General features: G+C 32.2%; 1 pseudogene; it reads left to right on the top strand.

The window, feature by feature from the left end:
* Positions 1 to 4,565: 4,565 nt before the first annotated feature.
* LOC105784142 (protein MICROTUBULE BINDING PROTEIN 2C-like) lies at positions 4,566 to 6,283 on the top strand (annotated as a pseudogene).
* Positions 6,284 to 17,754: the final 11,471 nt, after the last annotated feature.

Genomic DNA, 17,754 nt, shown 5'->3' on the forward strand with positions numbered 1-17,754 from the left:
TAAGTATTTTAAACCTAAAACAAAAATAAACCAAAATTATTTCCCCTATCACACGCATGAGGACTCAAACCTAGAACCCCAAGGAAAACTAACTCACAACCAATCACCAGACCAGCATGCCCATTCTGACACTAAAACGCGAAAACAAACTCAAATGCCCGATCTAGCCACTGACCCTGCCTACAAATCTCAAAACTTCTAACCCCAAAAATTGAGGCATCACAACAAATTTAATTTAATATATTTTTTGAATTTGTATATTGTTATTCTTTTACATTCTTTAGAATTTGTAATTTTTTTCTAATTTAAAAAATTAAAAAATTTTAAATCCATCGACTAGACAATCGATTTTCAATTTAACCGATCAGATCATCAATCCAACAAATTTCTAAATTAAAAATAAAAGAAATAAAACCTATCAATTTTAAACGAAAGAATGAATAACAACTATAAAAACCTATCAATTTTAAATAGTAATAGACCGATGACTATCTCTCACTTTTATTATTATCATCTTCCAAGGAGCCACTATTTTATATTTTTATTTATTAAAATTTATCGCTATTAAAACCTTATTTTTTAACAATTCAATTTCCTATTTTTATTCACTTGCACATATTTTTCATTGTTAGAGTTAAGAATAGCATTGAGCTGATTTCAATCAATAAAATAAATAGGGTTTAGTATTTTTTTGGTTTTGGGCAGAATAATTAAATCCAAAACACAAAAATCAGTTGAACTGATATTTTTCCAATCTATTTGGTTTTTTATTCATGATTTGACGACAGTTCTCATCGGTTGGCGACTCAACCATTTATTTAGCTTACTCCAGGGTAGTCTATTGGCTAATTCTCAATCTGGCCGGCTAGTTTGGTCTAATTTTGAAAACATTGTAAAAAACTACATCAATAATGAATCTAGAAAAATGAATTTCCAAATTAAGATAACCTTGGATGTCCAATCGCCTAATTTTATTTTTTACTTCAATTTTTTAATAAATTTTTTATAAAATTATTTTTTTCTGACATAGCACTAACACAGGAGTATTGCAATGATTGACTCAACAATTGTTAATGACCACACCTATCACACCCCGAAAAGTTAAGTTAGGGTTGGAACGATAATTTTGGGGATTTATTTAAAAAGCTTACAAATTGATAGGGATTTAGTTGAATTAAGAGAAATTGGTGGACTGGCTGATAAAATGTTTAATTTCAACCTTAGTTTCGTTGTGTTTAAACTAGGAATATTTTATTTAGAGATATGATGATTATGGACGTGTACATTTGGTTGTTGAGTTTGGGATCAGTGTAGGAAATGCGTCATTAGTATATAAGAGAGGGATGTTATTCTCTGGTGTACTTCATTTTTCTGTTCTTTCTTCATCTTCTTTATTGGTTTGGTTAAAGGAAAGAAAGATTAAAAGTAGTCAGCATGAAGGAAAGAAGTTAGATTTTGTACAAAATTAATGAATAGTTTATCAAGTTGGTAAGCTTCTTACCCTTTCTATGTTCATGTATTTAAGTAAAGAAAAGAAAGTTAAGGATTTCATTTGTCCATCGATGTTGTTTTGTTTTGGATAAAGGATTAAAAATAATCTTTTAACTGGTCTTTGCATGCAACAAGTTATGATTATTATGATGACAAATTATCTTCGTTGAAAATTCTTAAATGGTTGTTATGTTTTGTAAGCTAGAGACTCGGGTAGCAAAAGAAGCTAAGTTGATGGTTTTGGCATCAACCTCCAGGTGAGTTCCAGAATTCAAGCCTTAAATGAATGTTTATATTTTGGTATTGTTTGTAGTTTTGTAAACACTATTCTAAGATGATGAATTCTATGGTTGAATGTTGTGTAATTAATGAATTACTTTGTAAATGAATATTGATGCATCGTGAGAATTATTGTGTTGATATAGAAATAGATGAAATGTTGGCATCATGTGTGACGTGCATGAACTGTAGTGTTGATAGAATACTTGTGTATGAAATGCACATGCATGAATTATGCAAATTTAAGGGTTGTTTTGGAGGATGAAAGATGATGAAATGTTACATTGTGAACTTTGTGCCAAGTCTTATCTTGCTTTATGGAGGCTCGGGCGAATAGTACGTAGAATGTACATGTATGGTTTTCGACTTTATGGAGGTTTGGTTTTATTGTATGGAGATATATGCACATATGAATATGATAACCCAATCTGGGATCTATGAATGTGTGAGACTTTTCATAGTCTAAGGCTTTAAGCCTCATATGTGAAATGGAAGTCTATGGCCATGGCATTTGAAAGTTATGAAAGATATGGAAGTCCGCCAAGATTATCTTATATGTGGAAGTCCACCAGGACTATCTTATAAGTAGAATTCTACAATGAAGGGATTCACTTGTATGTGTCTGCCAAGAAGGAGTTCGCTCTCTTATAATCTATCATTATGTACAAGGTATTTGTTTATGTGAATCCGTAAATGTAAGATATGACAGTCTAACATGACTATTTCATATGTATGATTCCATAAATAGGGGATTCACTTTTAAGAATCCACCAACATGTTATCTGTTGCTAAAAGTGGACCGCTATGAATGGGATATTTATTATTGTAAAACAGAGATAAGATCCAACGATCCACTAGATTTGCCAGTTTGATTAAGATGAGTTGATCTTCTTATTAATCTGAAATGGAGGGTTTTTCTATGAATCTACTGATATGTTTCGTTAAGCATGAAACAATAGACTTAGGTCTGAAGCAAGAACCCATGAGGATCGTAATACGAATCTGAGTCTGGTAGAATAAGTTATTAACAACAGTTTGTAACTAGAACTATCTGCTAAGATATGCCTTATTTGAATTATCTATATTTATCTGAGGCAAAGGTTGATATAAGAATAATCTAAGAGTTTTCTTTCATAAGTCCGTAAGTAAGAATACGCAAAAAATTCTCTCAAGGAAGTTGTTGTTATAAGACCGCACAAGCAACTAAGAAGGATAGAGTTCGCAGGAATAATCCACCAAAAGGTCAAATGTTTAAATGCATTATGATATTACATATGTAAAGTCTCACTAGTGGGAGATATTTATGTGCAAGGCTTTGTAGAGTCAATTACGAAATCTTCTATTTTCAAGTCGCTCGTAATAGATCAATGGTAGTTAAGTAAGATTAATTGTCTTCTAGGTTGTGCAAATAATTAAGAAATAGTGTATTTGAGGATGATGTACTAAGTACAAATGAGCTGGAACGTGTGAAGTAAATATTGGGACTACACTACAGCAAAACAGGTTTTTAGTGGCACTTTTAGCGGCGTTTGATCAAAAAACGCCGCTATAGATCGCGCATTAGCGACGCTTTTTGAAAAACACCACTATAGATCAAGCATTAGCGGCGCTTTTTAAAAAACGCCGCTATAGATCGAGCATTAGCGGCGTTTTTCAAAACGTGTTGCTATAGGTTGAGCATTAGTAGCGCTTTCTAAAAAACGATGCAAAAAAGTTAAGCACAACGCCATCGTTTTATGTTGAGCTTTGGTGGCATTAATGGCGCTTTTTGAAAATCATCGCTATAGATCAAGCATTAGCGGCGTTTTTTAGAAAACGCCGCTATAGATTGAACATTAGCGGCTTTTTTCAAAAAGCGTTGGGGTTTATGGTTTAGGATTATGGTTTATAGTTTAAGGTTTAAGGTTTAGGGGTTAGGGGTTAAGGGTTTGGGGTTTAAGGTTTATATTTTATTATTTAAGGTTTAAGAGATAGGGGTTAAAAGTTTAGAGTTTAAATTAATTGGTGTTTTTTAATTTATATATTAAATAATTTCTTATATAATTGTAAAAGAGATAATATTAATTTTAATATATTAAAATTATGATTATAGTTTAAATTATTTAATAGATAATAGATAAATTATATATATTAAATGGTTTAAGATTTAAGGTTTACTTTAGATTTGCTAAATGATGAAATTTTATACAATTAATTAATACTTTTATATTTAAAAATATTTAATCTAAACCATTTGATATATTTAAATATTAGATTTAAAAAAACATTGATAAAAAAAGCAATGATTGATATGGATAGGTAACTATCTATTTTGAATAAGACCAAATTATAACAAATAAAATGAAATACAAAAACTAAAATCATTCCACATCAAACATCTAGCAAAATAGTTATATTTTAGTTAGAAAGAAATATATCTAATAAAATGGAGATTAGATCGGAAAAGAATAATACAAAATCACGATTAACGTTTCAATCTTTAATAGAAATTTAATATGTGAGTGATTAATTACTTACATTGGATAATTCTAACTTAATAATTAATTACAATCATTTAATCATTTGTTTTCTTATTAAAATATACGATATTTATTTTGAGAGTACTTAGTTTTATTATTATAAAAATTCAGTTTATAAAAATAGTAATAATAAATATTTTATAAAATCACTCAACTAATAATTTTTAATCGATAAAATAAGAATTTTTAACAAAACAAAATAGCATTGTATTGATCAAAATGAAATAATTTTTTGCGCCCAAAAAAATCTTTTTACTTAAAAAAATTGGCGCCGTTTTATCCCTAGATTTCCCCCTCAAACCCCTAATCTTTCCCCCTAAAAATAATCACCTCAGCACACTATTACTCCTTCAGCTCTGCGCGAAACCCTAAAATAATGCCTCCCAAAGCAGCTAAATCCAAGGAAGCATCAGCGGAGAGGCCCATCCTCGGTCGATTCTCTTCTCATATCAAGATCGGAATCGTAACTTTCTTCTTACATATATATTTCATTTCATTTCACTTCTCGAAGCTAAACTTTTTCCTCTTTTGAATCTCTTTTTCGTTCATTTGCAGGTGGGACTGCCCAATGTTGGGAAGTCTACTCTTTTCAACACGCTCCCTATCCCTCCTTCCTTTCTCATTTTCCTCTGATCCAAACAAGAAACAACGAACTCGCCTTCAACGTTCTTCTTCAAACTAGGTCCCCTCTCGTTCAATCCCTCATCGTAATCTCCTCCTCTCATCTCCTTACTTAATTTTACTTTTTTTTCTTTGCCTTAATTTTTTGAAATTAGTGAACAACATAGGGAAATTAGTAATGGGTTTCTTTTTAATTTTAATTTATTTACTAACCTTGTATTCGATCAGGTGAGGAAACCAAGTAGTTCATTTACAAGGCGTGGTTCGATGATATACACCAATACCCCTACGAGGGAATCCTTATCTAGAAATGTGAGATTATAATATATATACATTTGTTTCAATTTAATTTGTTGAGTTTACTTGAAAATTTGTGGAATTATATATTACTTGCTTTATTTTTTTAATAGCTTATACTGTTAGTGAATTAGATAGATTTGCTCCCTGTTATACCTGTATCTAAGTTGAAATTATATATGCCTTTGCATTCCAAATATGAAAAACTGGAAATTAGGCATAGCCTATTGAAATTGGTGTTTTGATATGAATTTGTTATGCTTCCATTTGTGTAAATCTATGATGTTCAACATTTGAGTTTGTGTTGAACAAATATGCAATGGAAGTGCTTTGAAGGATTATCAAAGGAATTCTCACCAATAAGGTTTGTTTTACATGATTTTTTATGTGCAATTGTTTTTACTATCAAATTCATGCTCATATTTTAGTTTCATAGCTTTTCATTTTTGAGATGGTTAATTTTCTTTACATAAATGTGCTATAATTTTGTTATTTTCATTCGCGTAGGTTACCGATATGAAAGGGAGGAATGGACTCAGTCAATTCCAATGAGAAAGAAAAAAGATAAAGTCGACAAGAATGGTAGTAATAATCAAGATGGTGAGGATTGCTCAATATTTTCCTCATAGGCTTTGGCAACAGAAAAAGAGAATGAAGAGTTAATTTCATTGAGGGAACAAGTGGAGGATCTTCAAAAGAAGTTGCTAGAGAAAGATGAACTTTTGAAATCAGCAGAGCTTTCAAAGAACCAGATCAATGATGTTCGTGCTGAACTTGGTAAATTGAAGCAAGATGCTGCAGAAAAGGACTCTTTAATCAAGTCTATTCAGTTGCAACTCTCTGATGCCAAGGTCTAATACATCATTAATGGGAATAGTGAGATCTGTTTGTGAATTCGGAGTTTGTGGTATTATATTACTTGTGTAAAGATTAAAAAGTTAGGATGAAATATTCCATAATTGACATGAAAAAGAATTAGTTTCATCTACAAGACTTAATTGTGTTATTGGAAGATTTTGTAATTATTGTTTATTTAATTGATTGTTAAAATATGATTGTCATCTGATTTCAGAATACATCTATCCTCTATTATAAAAGGTTGCAGCATATCTGGTTCTTGTTTTCTATTTTTGTATTTTTGTCTACCTATGAATCATTTGACTACTTAACTCGCCTTCAACCTTCTTCTTCAAATCATGACATGGACTTAACTGTGCCTAGCATATCATGATTTTATCTTGAAATTTTACACTCTAATGGATTAGTTTTGTGGAGGTCTTTATTACGTTTGGGCTAGAGTTTATGATCTACTTTGTGCATGCTGTCATACCAATTGCTTTGTTGACTGCATGTGAGCAGCTTTCGTAGTTTTTTTTTCACATTCAACAACTGTAAAATCTTTCATTCATGCTTCATTAAAAAGCAATGTTATGGTGGAAGTAACTTTGCTTCCAAGATATGCAGTGTTTCACAGCCCCTCAGTGCAGTTGCACATTCTGTGAAGGATGCTCTGCCAGAGCCTTGGCTAAAGTAGGTTATTTAATGTGGCCATTGAATCTGGTTTAAGAAATTGAGACTATAATCAAATGTTGTACTTTGCAAAAATTTTGTGCTGCTTTGCTATAAGAAACATGGGCATATCATGTGCACTGGTGCACCACATGCTGTTACACTGTGGTACAGCTGTATGGTCCAAGCAAGCAAGTAGGCCCAACCAGTGCCTGGTTTGCGATGCCAATAAGTGTATGGGACCACCTGATAATGCTGTTGATTGTGATATGATTGATGTTCAAAACCAGAGTGGTACCTTTTCTGCTAAATTTTATAAGAAATTTATGCAGTTGTTGGTTGTCTTTCTGTTACTATTTTCAATTGAACCCTTGTAAAACTGCTTATAATAAATTTTAAGCAGTATCTGATTTTCTGCTATAAACTCGAAGGTTCTTTGTATCCTATTTTTGACTAATTTTTTCCCTCATCAGTTTGTTTGCATTTTTTGTCAAATATTGTGTTTTAAAATTTTCTATCTTGTGAATTTAACGAGCTCTTTGTTGAATTATTGTGCATCTCATAGGAGCAAGTTCTGAGGGGAAGACTGATGTTATGAAAAAGATTAGGTTTCCACAGATGGAGTAGAAATCTGCTAGTAAAACTGTTCAACGACAAGCAAAGAGGCAGCACTACCTTGTCCCATAAGAGAAATTTTGGAAAAGGAAAAGAAGGCCAGTCTCTAATATTTTAGCTTTATAGGTTCTATTATATGTTTGCGGCTATGAGCATATAAACTTATGATAGTTTTGCAAATGATGCTAAAAGGTGGTGGATCTGTAAATTGAAGTGTTTAAATGCTGTAAATTGAAGTGTTTAAGTGTTGCAAATTGAAGTGTTTAGTTGCTGGAAATTGAGATGTTTTATCGCTGTAATTGAGTTGTATAAATGTTGTTAATTGAGATGTTAAAGTGCTGCAAATTGAAGTGTTTAAATGATGTAAATTGAAGTGTTAAATGCTACAAATTGAAGTGTTTAAATGCTGTAAATTGAAGTGTTTAAATGTTGTAAATTGAAGTGTTTAAATGTTGTTAATCGAGATGTTAAAGTGCTGCAAATTGAAGTGTTTTAATGTTGTAAATTGAAGTGTTAAAGTGCTACTTTCCATTGTTACCTCCCCCATTTCTTTATGCATCAATAACTATATTAATGAAATCAAGTACTACAATTATATATTATTACAGATGGGGGTTGGAGAATACGATCAAAGGGCAAACATCAGATATGGTGATTCCCAGCCAAGCAGTGGCTTCTTAGACACCCAACATTTTGCACAACCAAACATGACCAGAACTAAACCTACATGTTGAGGTTGCTACACACAAGTCCCTTCCTTTTTTTAGTTTATGTGCCATGTGATGATTGTGTTTTAAAATTTAACTTGTTTTAGTTCCTTACATTCTTATAGGATTCACATTCAAGGAGCAAGAAACATCTCAGCAACTCATTGGGATCAAGCAGTCAGAATTCAGAATCAAGTGACACGCAAGAGCTAGATTTAGAGCTTAGACTGTCACTATAATCAATAATTTTTTTTGCTACTTTAAATGCATGCTCATGGAACTACATTTTATGCTTTCCTAGATTTGTAAGTTTAAATAAGGTGTTGATCTGCAATTCATACATACAACTTAAGCAAGTTGATATGAACTAGTTTGAAATTTTTTTTTAAATTTCAAAGGAATCTTATGTAATCAAAGGCAATTTGACTTGTTGCATGAGATATAGTGAAAAACATTTATCTTCTTGTTCATGAATTTTCATTTTAATAAGTCTTCAAATTATATTATACATTTCTAAATTGGTGGAATCCCACTTTTGCTGCTATCTCTAACCAAAGAATGGAGTGATGTATGCATTGATAACTACATTTCTAAAGGATTTGCTTAAGCAGGTAAAGGGATAGGAATGGATTTGTGGCGTTTTTATAATATTTTAATTTTTTTTATTTTCATGACGTTTAGCGGCATTTGTGGAAAAAGCGCCGCTAAAGATCAAGTTCTTTAGCGGCGTTTGTGGGAAAAACGTCGCTAAAAGTCATTTTTTAGTGGTTTTTGTGGTAAAAGCGCCGCTAAAGGTCATGCTCTTTAGCGGCGTTTGTGGGAAAAGCGTCGCTAAAGGTCATGTTCTTTAGCGGCGTTTGTGGGAAAAGCGCCGCTAAAGATCATGTTCTATAGCGGCTTTTTTTTACATAAACGCGACAAAATTTAGCAGCGGTGTCTATAGCGGCGTTACGCCGCAAATTGTTTTAGCGGCGCTTAAAGGCCCAAAAAAATGCCGCTAAAAACCTGTTTTGCTGTAGTGCTACCAGTACGCCCAGTGGTGCAGTGGAAAAAATATTCCAATGATCCACAACCAAGGATCCATGTACGAGGAATGAACCAGGTTGAAATAGGGTTGAAAATATATCCTTTCTTACTGAAAACGTTGAAAGGATGCTGTTGCTTTGATGTCAATTCCAAATCACAGTGAAAACGTCTCGGCCTCTACGTAGTCCACCCCATAAAAAATAAACAACCACTTTCTCTTGCAATTTTTAGAGAGAATTAAAAATGGTTGTAGACCTTTTAAATTATTAAGTTGGTAACCTTAACACACTAAGGGATTATCATCATTTTATCCTCTTTGATATCATATATTAAAAAGGAAAACTAGGATTATTCGCTTATTAATAGAGAAGGCAAATGGAAAGTTAGAAAAAATGAATTATATTCTTTCCAAAAGAATATAGGATTATTCTCTTATTAATAGAGAAAACAAATGGAAAATTAGAAAAATGAATTATATTATTTCCAAAAGAATATTAATTTCTATATCTTTTATATTTTGACCAAAATTAATTAATATAACTGTTTATATTAATAAATTAAATTTACAATATATACAATTAATATTTTGTATGAATTAAATTCATATATTAATTATATTCTTTCCAAAAGAATATTAATTTCCATGTCTTTTATATTTTGACTGAAATTGATTACTATAACTGTTTATATTAATAAATTCGGTAAAATATATACAATTAATATTTTGTATGAATCAAATTTATATATTAATTATATCTATGTTCTCTATTTCTGTACAAAAATTTTGTACATACAATGTATTTAATGTTTAACTATCAAATTAAATTAATTCAACAATTAATTTAATTCATGTGACAACTAAATACAATACCAAATGTATTTAGATTATACTCATTTCAACTATAGGATGTGACCCTGTAGGCTCTTATAACGTTGGTAGTAATACTAGAACGTTTCTTATATTACAAACAATGAGTGACATCTAGCAATACATCATTGCCACCCAAGTTAGAAGAAGTCGTGATTCGACAAAACCTTACCGTGATAATCTTTTCATGTATTATATCCTTTTATCCTTAATATCTAGATTGGACACAAGTCATGGAATAGTCACACTTGTATAGTCCAATATCATATTTCTTGATTTTGTAAACAGACTATAATAAACAAATAAGTGTGATCTCTCATATCAACTTATTCGAGCATGACGATCAATTTTTAGTGTCACTCCAGCAAGAGACCTAAGATATTGCTCCCATTATGTAGGAGGGACAAATCCTTTCCTGATGAACCATATCCCACTACATGTATTGTGGTATATCCAACATCAGTGTTTATAGTACAACCTATTATGGTAGAATTTTTGACTGTATCAAAATATACGACTCACGATGTTGGGACACTGATGATCTCAAGTCTAAGGATCATATACATAGTTATCACTATGAGTAATATTGTGACTATTACATAATAATCCAAGAAACATACTCATAGCGAGTCAGTCCAATATGTTGTTCTCCAACACATGCTCATGCATTGATTTTAACAACTTTATGTCAATGGCAATTCTTTGTCATCAATCAACTACACATTAGTCCCAAGCATGTAACAGCCCTTACCTGAGACCGTTGTCAGAGTTGAGCATGGGGCGTTACTTGACTTAACTTATTAGTTCGGGGCATAAAAATTTGCTTTTAAAATTTATTTCACTGTTCACCATAATGTTGCGCACCTACACAGCAGTCACTAATTTAATTATAACTCAAGTTACTGAACTCAAAATTTATATCCGTAAATTTTCCCTGAAACTAAACTCATATATTATCTTACCATAAAATTTTTAGAATTTTTGGTTTAGCCAATTAGTACAGTTTATTCATTAAATTCTCCCCTATTTCACTGCCTGACGGTTCTGACCTTTATTCACTAAAAATCAATTTTCTCATCGAATGATTTTCATATGGTGTTCTCACTTGTTTTTATAGAAAATAGACTCACTAAGGAATCTAGAAATATAAATTATAACTCATAATTATTTTTATACAATTTTTACTGATTTTTTAAAATCAGAATAGGGGACTCCAAAAACCATTCTGACCTTGTCTAACCAAAATTTAAATATATCAGAATATAAAATCTTTTTACTCACACGTTATTTTTCTATGAAAATAGAATTAATAAGATTTAGTTCTATATATCATTCACTCTCTAATTCATTTCATACTATCCTTGGTGATTTTTCAAAGTCACGTCACTGCTGCTGTCCCAAAACTGTTTCATTGCAAATTTTTTACTCTTTCCTAATTTCTAGGTATAAACTATCACCTAGGCATTCATAATGCCAAACATATTCTTACTTAGCCATTTTAATAGCTAAACATTATCACATATTTATACATAATCCTTTAGCAATATCATAAGGACATACATTCAAAATCACTATGTCCCTATACATGCCATAGCTCAAACATTGATCATCATAAAATACCGAGTTGTTGTTGTTGATAGTGTGAGCGCTCTCTTACGTCTTTAAGATTCCCAAATTTTCTTGTAATACTATAAAAGAAGAAAAATAAAGGAAGTAAGCATAAAGCTTAGTAAGTTTATAAGCAAATAAATAACAACATTTAACACAAACAAATATTCAAGTGTCATGATCTCTAATTTCCTCTTTACTTAATCTCTTACTCGTTCACTTACTTGTTTACTTAGATAACTCATGATTATAACTTACTCTCCTCTTGCTGAAATGTTGGTTCTCAATTGATAGCATAATATGTTCTTAACTCTTATAACTCTCCTGAATTTGCTATTTATGCTTTTATTTGAACTTTCATGGAACATAATTTGTTTACTAGCCCGTTGAGCCACATTGGAATAATAAGGATAATTGGGTCTCTTTTCTGATAATAACATGTCAAAGCCATGTCCCAGACATGGTCTTACATGGGATGTTTCTTGTACTACCAATGTCATATCCCAAATATCGTCTTACATGGGAGTTCCAATATCGGTGCCCATGCCATGTCCCAGACATGGTCTTACGGGGGATCTCCCATCTCGTTTCCAACGCCATGTCCCAGACATGGTCTTACATGGGACCTATCATAACCTCAATGATGCTAATGCCATGTCCCAGACATGGTCTTACATGGGATCTCTTTACCCAAATGTCATGACATTTGTATCCAATACATTCCTTATGTTTCAACGGGACTTTTTAACACTGATTCTCTATCATCTCATACTTGAGTCAACATTAAATAATTTCATGAAATAAATACATAATTGCTGGAAAATATCAACATTAATAATAATTATTGAAATATTTTATTTATTTACCGTAAACTTACCTCGGTACAAAATATGGCCAAATCTATCAACTTAGTCTTCAACCTTTTTCTTTCCTCGGTCTAACCTCGGATTTCATTCTTCTTGATCTATAATAGTAAATTTATCTTATCTAATACTCACATTCATTAAAATAATCCTTGACTTGAACTTTGGAAAAATTATGATTTTGCCCCTAAACTTTTGTATAATTGCACTTTTGCCCCAAAGCTCGGAAATTAAACTTCATCCATTATTCTTATGTTTTATGACATGCTGAACATTTTCCCATCTATGGCAACATCAAATTCTCACTCTAACACTTACTTATGAACATTAGATATTTTTACCGATTATGTCGTTTTACTTGTTTTCACTTAAAATCACTTAGCAAAAGTTGTTGAACATAATTTAAAGCTTCATATTCTACAATAAAACATCAAAATAAACACATTTCACCTATGTGTATTTTTCAAAATATAAATCCTAGGTTAAATTATTGCTAGAATAAGCTAAATCAAGTTACCAGGACTCCAAAAACGTAAAGAATATTAAAAACGAGGCTTGAAATCACTTACTATGGAGCTTGGAAGCTTGAAAACCCTAACTATGGCTTCCCCCTTGCTGATTTCAGCCAAATGAAGAAGATGAGCACAATTTGCCTTCTTTTTCCCTTTTAATTCATTTTAATTACCAAATTACCAAAATACCCCTAACTTAAAAATTTCCTATTTCACTTATCTCATGTCCATTTTTGTCCACAACTGAACCAATGGTCTAATTACCATATAAAGACCTCCAATTTAAAATTTCATAACAATTGGACACCTCTAACATGTAGAACTCAACTTTTTCACTTTTTACAATTTAGTCCTTTTGACTAAATTGAGTGCCCAAACGTTGAAATTTTTGAACGAAATTTTCACGAAATCATTCCGTGAAATTGTAGGCCATAAAAATATAGTAAAAATAAAATTTTCCTCATCGGATTTGTGGTCCCAAAACCACTGTTCTGACTAGGCCCAAAATCGGGATGTTACAAAGCATTATTGTTGTCCAAGCCCACAATAATACTTGGCTAATGACCTTTTTAAGAATAATCATATTTTATTATGACTTTATTACAATTCTATTTATTTATATATATAGCAAAATAAATTGAAATAATAATGACAATGGCTTATACGAATAAATAAGATAAAACGAGTATGTGGTTACAATCATATCATAATTGGTCTTTGGGCATAATCTAAAAATCTCCTACTAGAAATAAGACCAATCGATCATATATCTATTACCGGGTGACTTAGTGTGACGATCATACTTCTACTGTGCCAGAGGCTTTGTCAGTGGATCAACGATGTTGTCATTTGTTGGTACTCTGTATATTTGCACATCTCATTGATCAATGATTTCTTGAATAAGATGGAAGTGCCTAAGTATATGTTTTGACCACTGGTGAGATTTGAGTTCTTTTTCTTATGCAATGGCTTCGTTGTTGTCACAATAAAGTTTTATAGCATTCGATGTGCTAGGCACAACCACTAGTTTAGATATGAACTTCTTGATCCAAATAAATTCTTCTGTAGCCTCACTAGTTGCAATATACTCGACCTTAGTTGTAGAATCAGCTATTGTATATTGCTTTGAACTTTTCTAGCTCAAAGCACCACCATTAAGGTAAAACACAAAATCTGATTGCGATCGTGAATCATCCTTGTCAGTTTGGAAACAAGAACCAGTGTAACCTTTTACACTCATCTCTTCCTCACCACCATATATAAAGAATGTATCTTTAGTCCTTCTCAAGTACTTAAGGATATTTTTAACTGTGACCAAATGACTTTCACTAGGATCTACATGATACCGACTTGTCATGCTTAAAGCATATGATACATCTTGTGAAATTGAAGGACAAATTTCCTTTGAGAGTGAAATAGCATGTATCATAGGTAGAAATCCTCTTTTAGATTCTTCAATACTGAACCTTTTCAGTACTTTATCTATGTATGTACTTTGGCTTGACCTAGGAGTTGTCTTGATCTATCTCTATAGATTTTGATTCCTAATATTTATGTAGCCTCACCTAAGTCCTTCATAGAAAAACAACTTCCTAACCAAGTCTTAACAGATTGTAGGGTAGGTATGTCATTTCTTATGATAAGTATGTCATCTACATACAGTACCAAGAATACAATAGTGCTCCCACTAATTTTCTTGTAAACACAAGACTCATCTTCATTTTTGATAAAACCAAACTCTTTGATTGCATCATTAAAACAAAGATCCCAACTTTGAGAAGCTTGCTTTAATCCATAAATGGATCTTTGTAGCTTTCATATCTTACCAACATCTTTTGGATCGACAAAACCTTCAAGTTGTGTCATGTACACATCCTTTTCCAGTTTCCCATTAAGGAAAGTTGTTTTGACGTTCATCTGACAGATTTCATAATCATGAAATGTAGCTATTTCAAGTAAGATCCAGATGGATTTAAACATAACAACATGAGAAATCCATATCTCTCAGGTACATGGCATTTTCTTAAAGATCTTTGCGGTAGTTGTGTTACCAAAATAGTTAATTGTTCCACAACAACTTGTGAAACCTATTTGATACGAGTCACAAAGGCCCAACCCAAGCCCAAGAACGTGATGGGCTCAAATTACCACAAGGCCCAATAACAAGATCAAAGGCCCGACAAAAATGCATTCCAAACTAAATGGGACCATTCAAGAGTTTGTTAGCAAGGCCTTAGATGCATACATGAAAGAAAGAGAAAATCAAGATTCACTTTCTTGTTTTCAAGAAAATCAAGAAACCGAATCTTGGCCCAATCTTGCTGTTTGGAGCGATTTCAAGAATCAAGAAAATCAAGATTTCAAATCTTGGTCCAAGAAACCAAATCTTGCAGCCAAAGCGCATTGGATCTCCGTTACGAGCATCAACGAACCAATTTCGGTAGAAGATGGAATACAAGCCCAAGTTCTTGAAGGCAAGGCCCAATAAGATGATTCCAAGCCCAAACAAGAAGACAAACCATGCTTACTTGAAAATCAGGTCAAATTGTCAAAGTGGCCCAATTTGTAAAGTTTTATTTTTTAAATACTTAGTTTAAATTTTTATGTAGATATTCAGTCCAAGAGGCCCAATTAAAAGCCCTTGGCCAAATTTCCATTTAAATATTAAAATAATTAGGAGTTTTTTTAGTTTTAGTTTTCTAATTAGATTAGGAAAACACTTGAAAGGCCTATATAAAGGCTTGGCCGGCCATCTTGTTATTCACTTCTTAAATATATTAAAAATGTCAGATTTGTTTAAGTGCAGAATTCTCCTTGAGTTTTTCTCCAAGAATTCTCTCTTGAGTTTTCTTTAGAAGTTGTTTTAACAATCTTTTGATTGTGGGAGCCATCTTCAGTCTTCTTCTTGCCATTGATATTCCTTTGGAGGGGAGATTAGAGCCGTTTGAAGGAGTTGTGATATCTTTCGGATTTCAAGGCTTCTTAGGACTTATCTTTTAATTTCTTCTTGTCAATTTTTTCTTTTAAATTTTGCTTGTGTCGATTTTATTTAATCACTTTGTTTGCTGTTCTTGTTGCGTTCCAGGCGTTCCAAAGCATTCCAAATCTGATTCACCCTCTTCTTTACTAAAGATCGGATCGCCCCTTTTGTTCTTGGCAGCAAAATTCATTCAAAATCCCTAAATTCCTTGTTCTTGCCGATTTCTTCTTTTCAGATTTGGGTTGTTTTGATTGCTGGAATTTTGGGGAAATTTAACTTGCTATTTGTGTCTTTCTTTTCAGATTCGTCAGATTGGAGTATTCTTTGGGGTTCAATTACATGTTCTTGATTCCCCAAGAACCTTTATTAACACTTATTCCTATTCTCAATTTGATTCTTTGCTGGTTTGGAGATTTTTATTTCAGATCTGGAAATTCAAAGTTCTAATCTTTTAATTTCTGTTTCGTTTCAGATCTGTTCGTTTAGAGCCTCGTAGGAGTTTTCTCATGACTTGGCAACTCGATCTTGGTCCGCGCGCAACCCTCTATCATTTGGCATCAGATTTTGGGCGTTTTGGGTGTTCTTGGTTGATTTCTAAACTGATCTCTATTTTTTAAACTACAAACAGCAGTTTTACCCAGAAAAATTTTTCGAAAAAAATTCATTTGAGTGGGTAAACATTTTCCGATTGATCTAAAATTTTACATACATATTTTTGGCACTGTGATTGAATATAAAAAAATATTTCCCTCAAAAAAGTCAGTCGAAAAAGACAAAAAAATTGAAAAAGATGAAATCCAATAAAAATTTAAAAAAAGATTCAACAGGTTGAGTTTGGTGCCCAAAATTTCTAGATCAAAAATTAAATATTTATGGACATTCCAGATTTAATTTTGTGATTTTTGGAGATCAGGAACACCTCAAACGAAGTTGTCAAGTTACTCATGAGTTTTGGGTTTTCGATTTGACAATTTTATTGATTCTTAGCTGTAGGTTTTCATTTGTATGCCTTTATTCTTCCTTTACACTATCTAACATCTTCTTGTTTCTTGTGTTAGTATGATTTTAAGGTGTGCACAATTCTTCCTCGGTGCAACACAAATTAATTGGTGTCTCCTCAGTTTTTGGCATCTTAGTGCAAATTAGGACTCGTTGGTAGTTTCGGTTCATACACTTTCTAATTGGTTGATATAGACTCTACTAAAGAACTCACAAGACTGAATTCTACCTCATTGAGAATTTGATTTTTTCTTTTTGAGTGATTAACGGTGAGGTTTGCTAACTTTTCTTTTTGAGTGTTGAGTGTTTATTTAGCAGGTCTTTGAAAATGTCTAAGGTTGGTCAAGGTGATAATGATCATAATGATGTCTACGACATATTTACAAAATTCCAACAACAGTTAGACGAACAAGCTGCCATACTCTGAACTTTGAGTGCTACTTTAAATGAGGTACAATTGAATCAAGAGCCTCAATATCGAGATCCAACTAAAGAAGATATGGATAACCAGCCTCCTGCTCATTGGCGTGGTCCTCGACTTATCCCTAGAACTGACTCTGATTTTCGTGATCGTGGGCAACCCTCTTTGGTAAAATCGAAGTTCACAATTCCCCAATTTCGTGGTAAGAATGATCCAGAAGCTTATTGTGAATGGGAATCAAAAATTGAACTTATGTTTCGATATTATAAATGTCCGGATAATGAAAAGGTAGCATTAGCAACGCTGGAATTTTCAGATTATGCATTAAGTTGGTGGACTCAACTTGGGGTAAATCGTCATCGAAATTATGAAGGTGAGATTTCGACATGGAATGAGTTGTAACAGATTATGCGTAAAAAATTTATTCCACCTCACTATT

Source organism: Gossypium raimondii, chromosome 13 (assembly GCF_025698545.1).
Source record: "Gossypium raimondii isolate GPD5lz chromosome 13, ASM2569854v1, whole genome shotgun sequence".
Taxonomy (NCBI): domain Eukaryota; kingdom Viridiplantae; phylum Streptophyta; class Magnoliopsida; order Malvales; family Malvaceae; genus Gossypium; species Gossypium raimondii.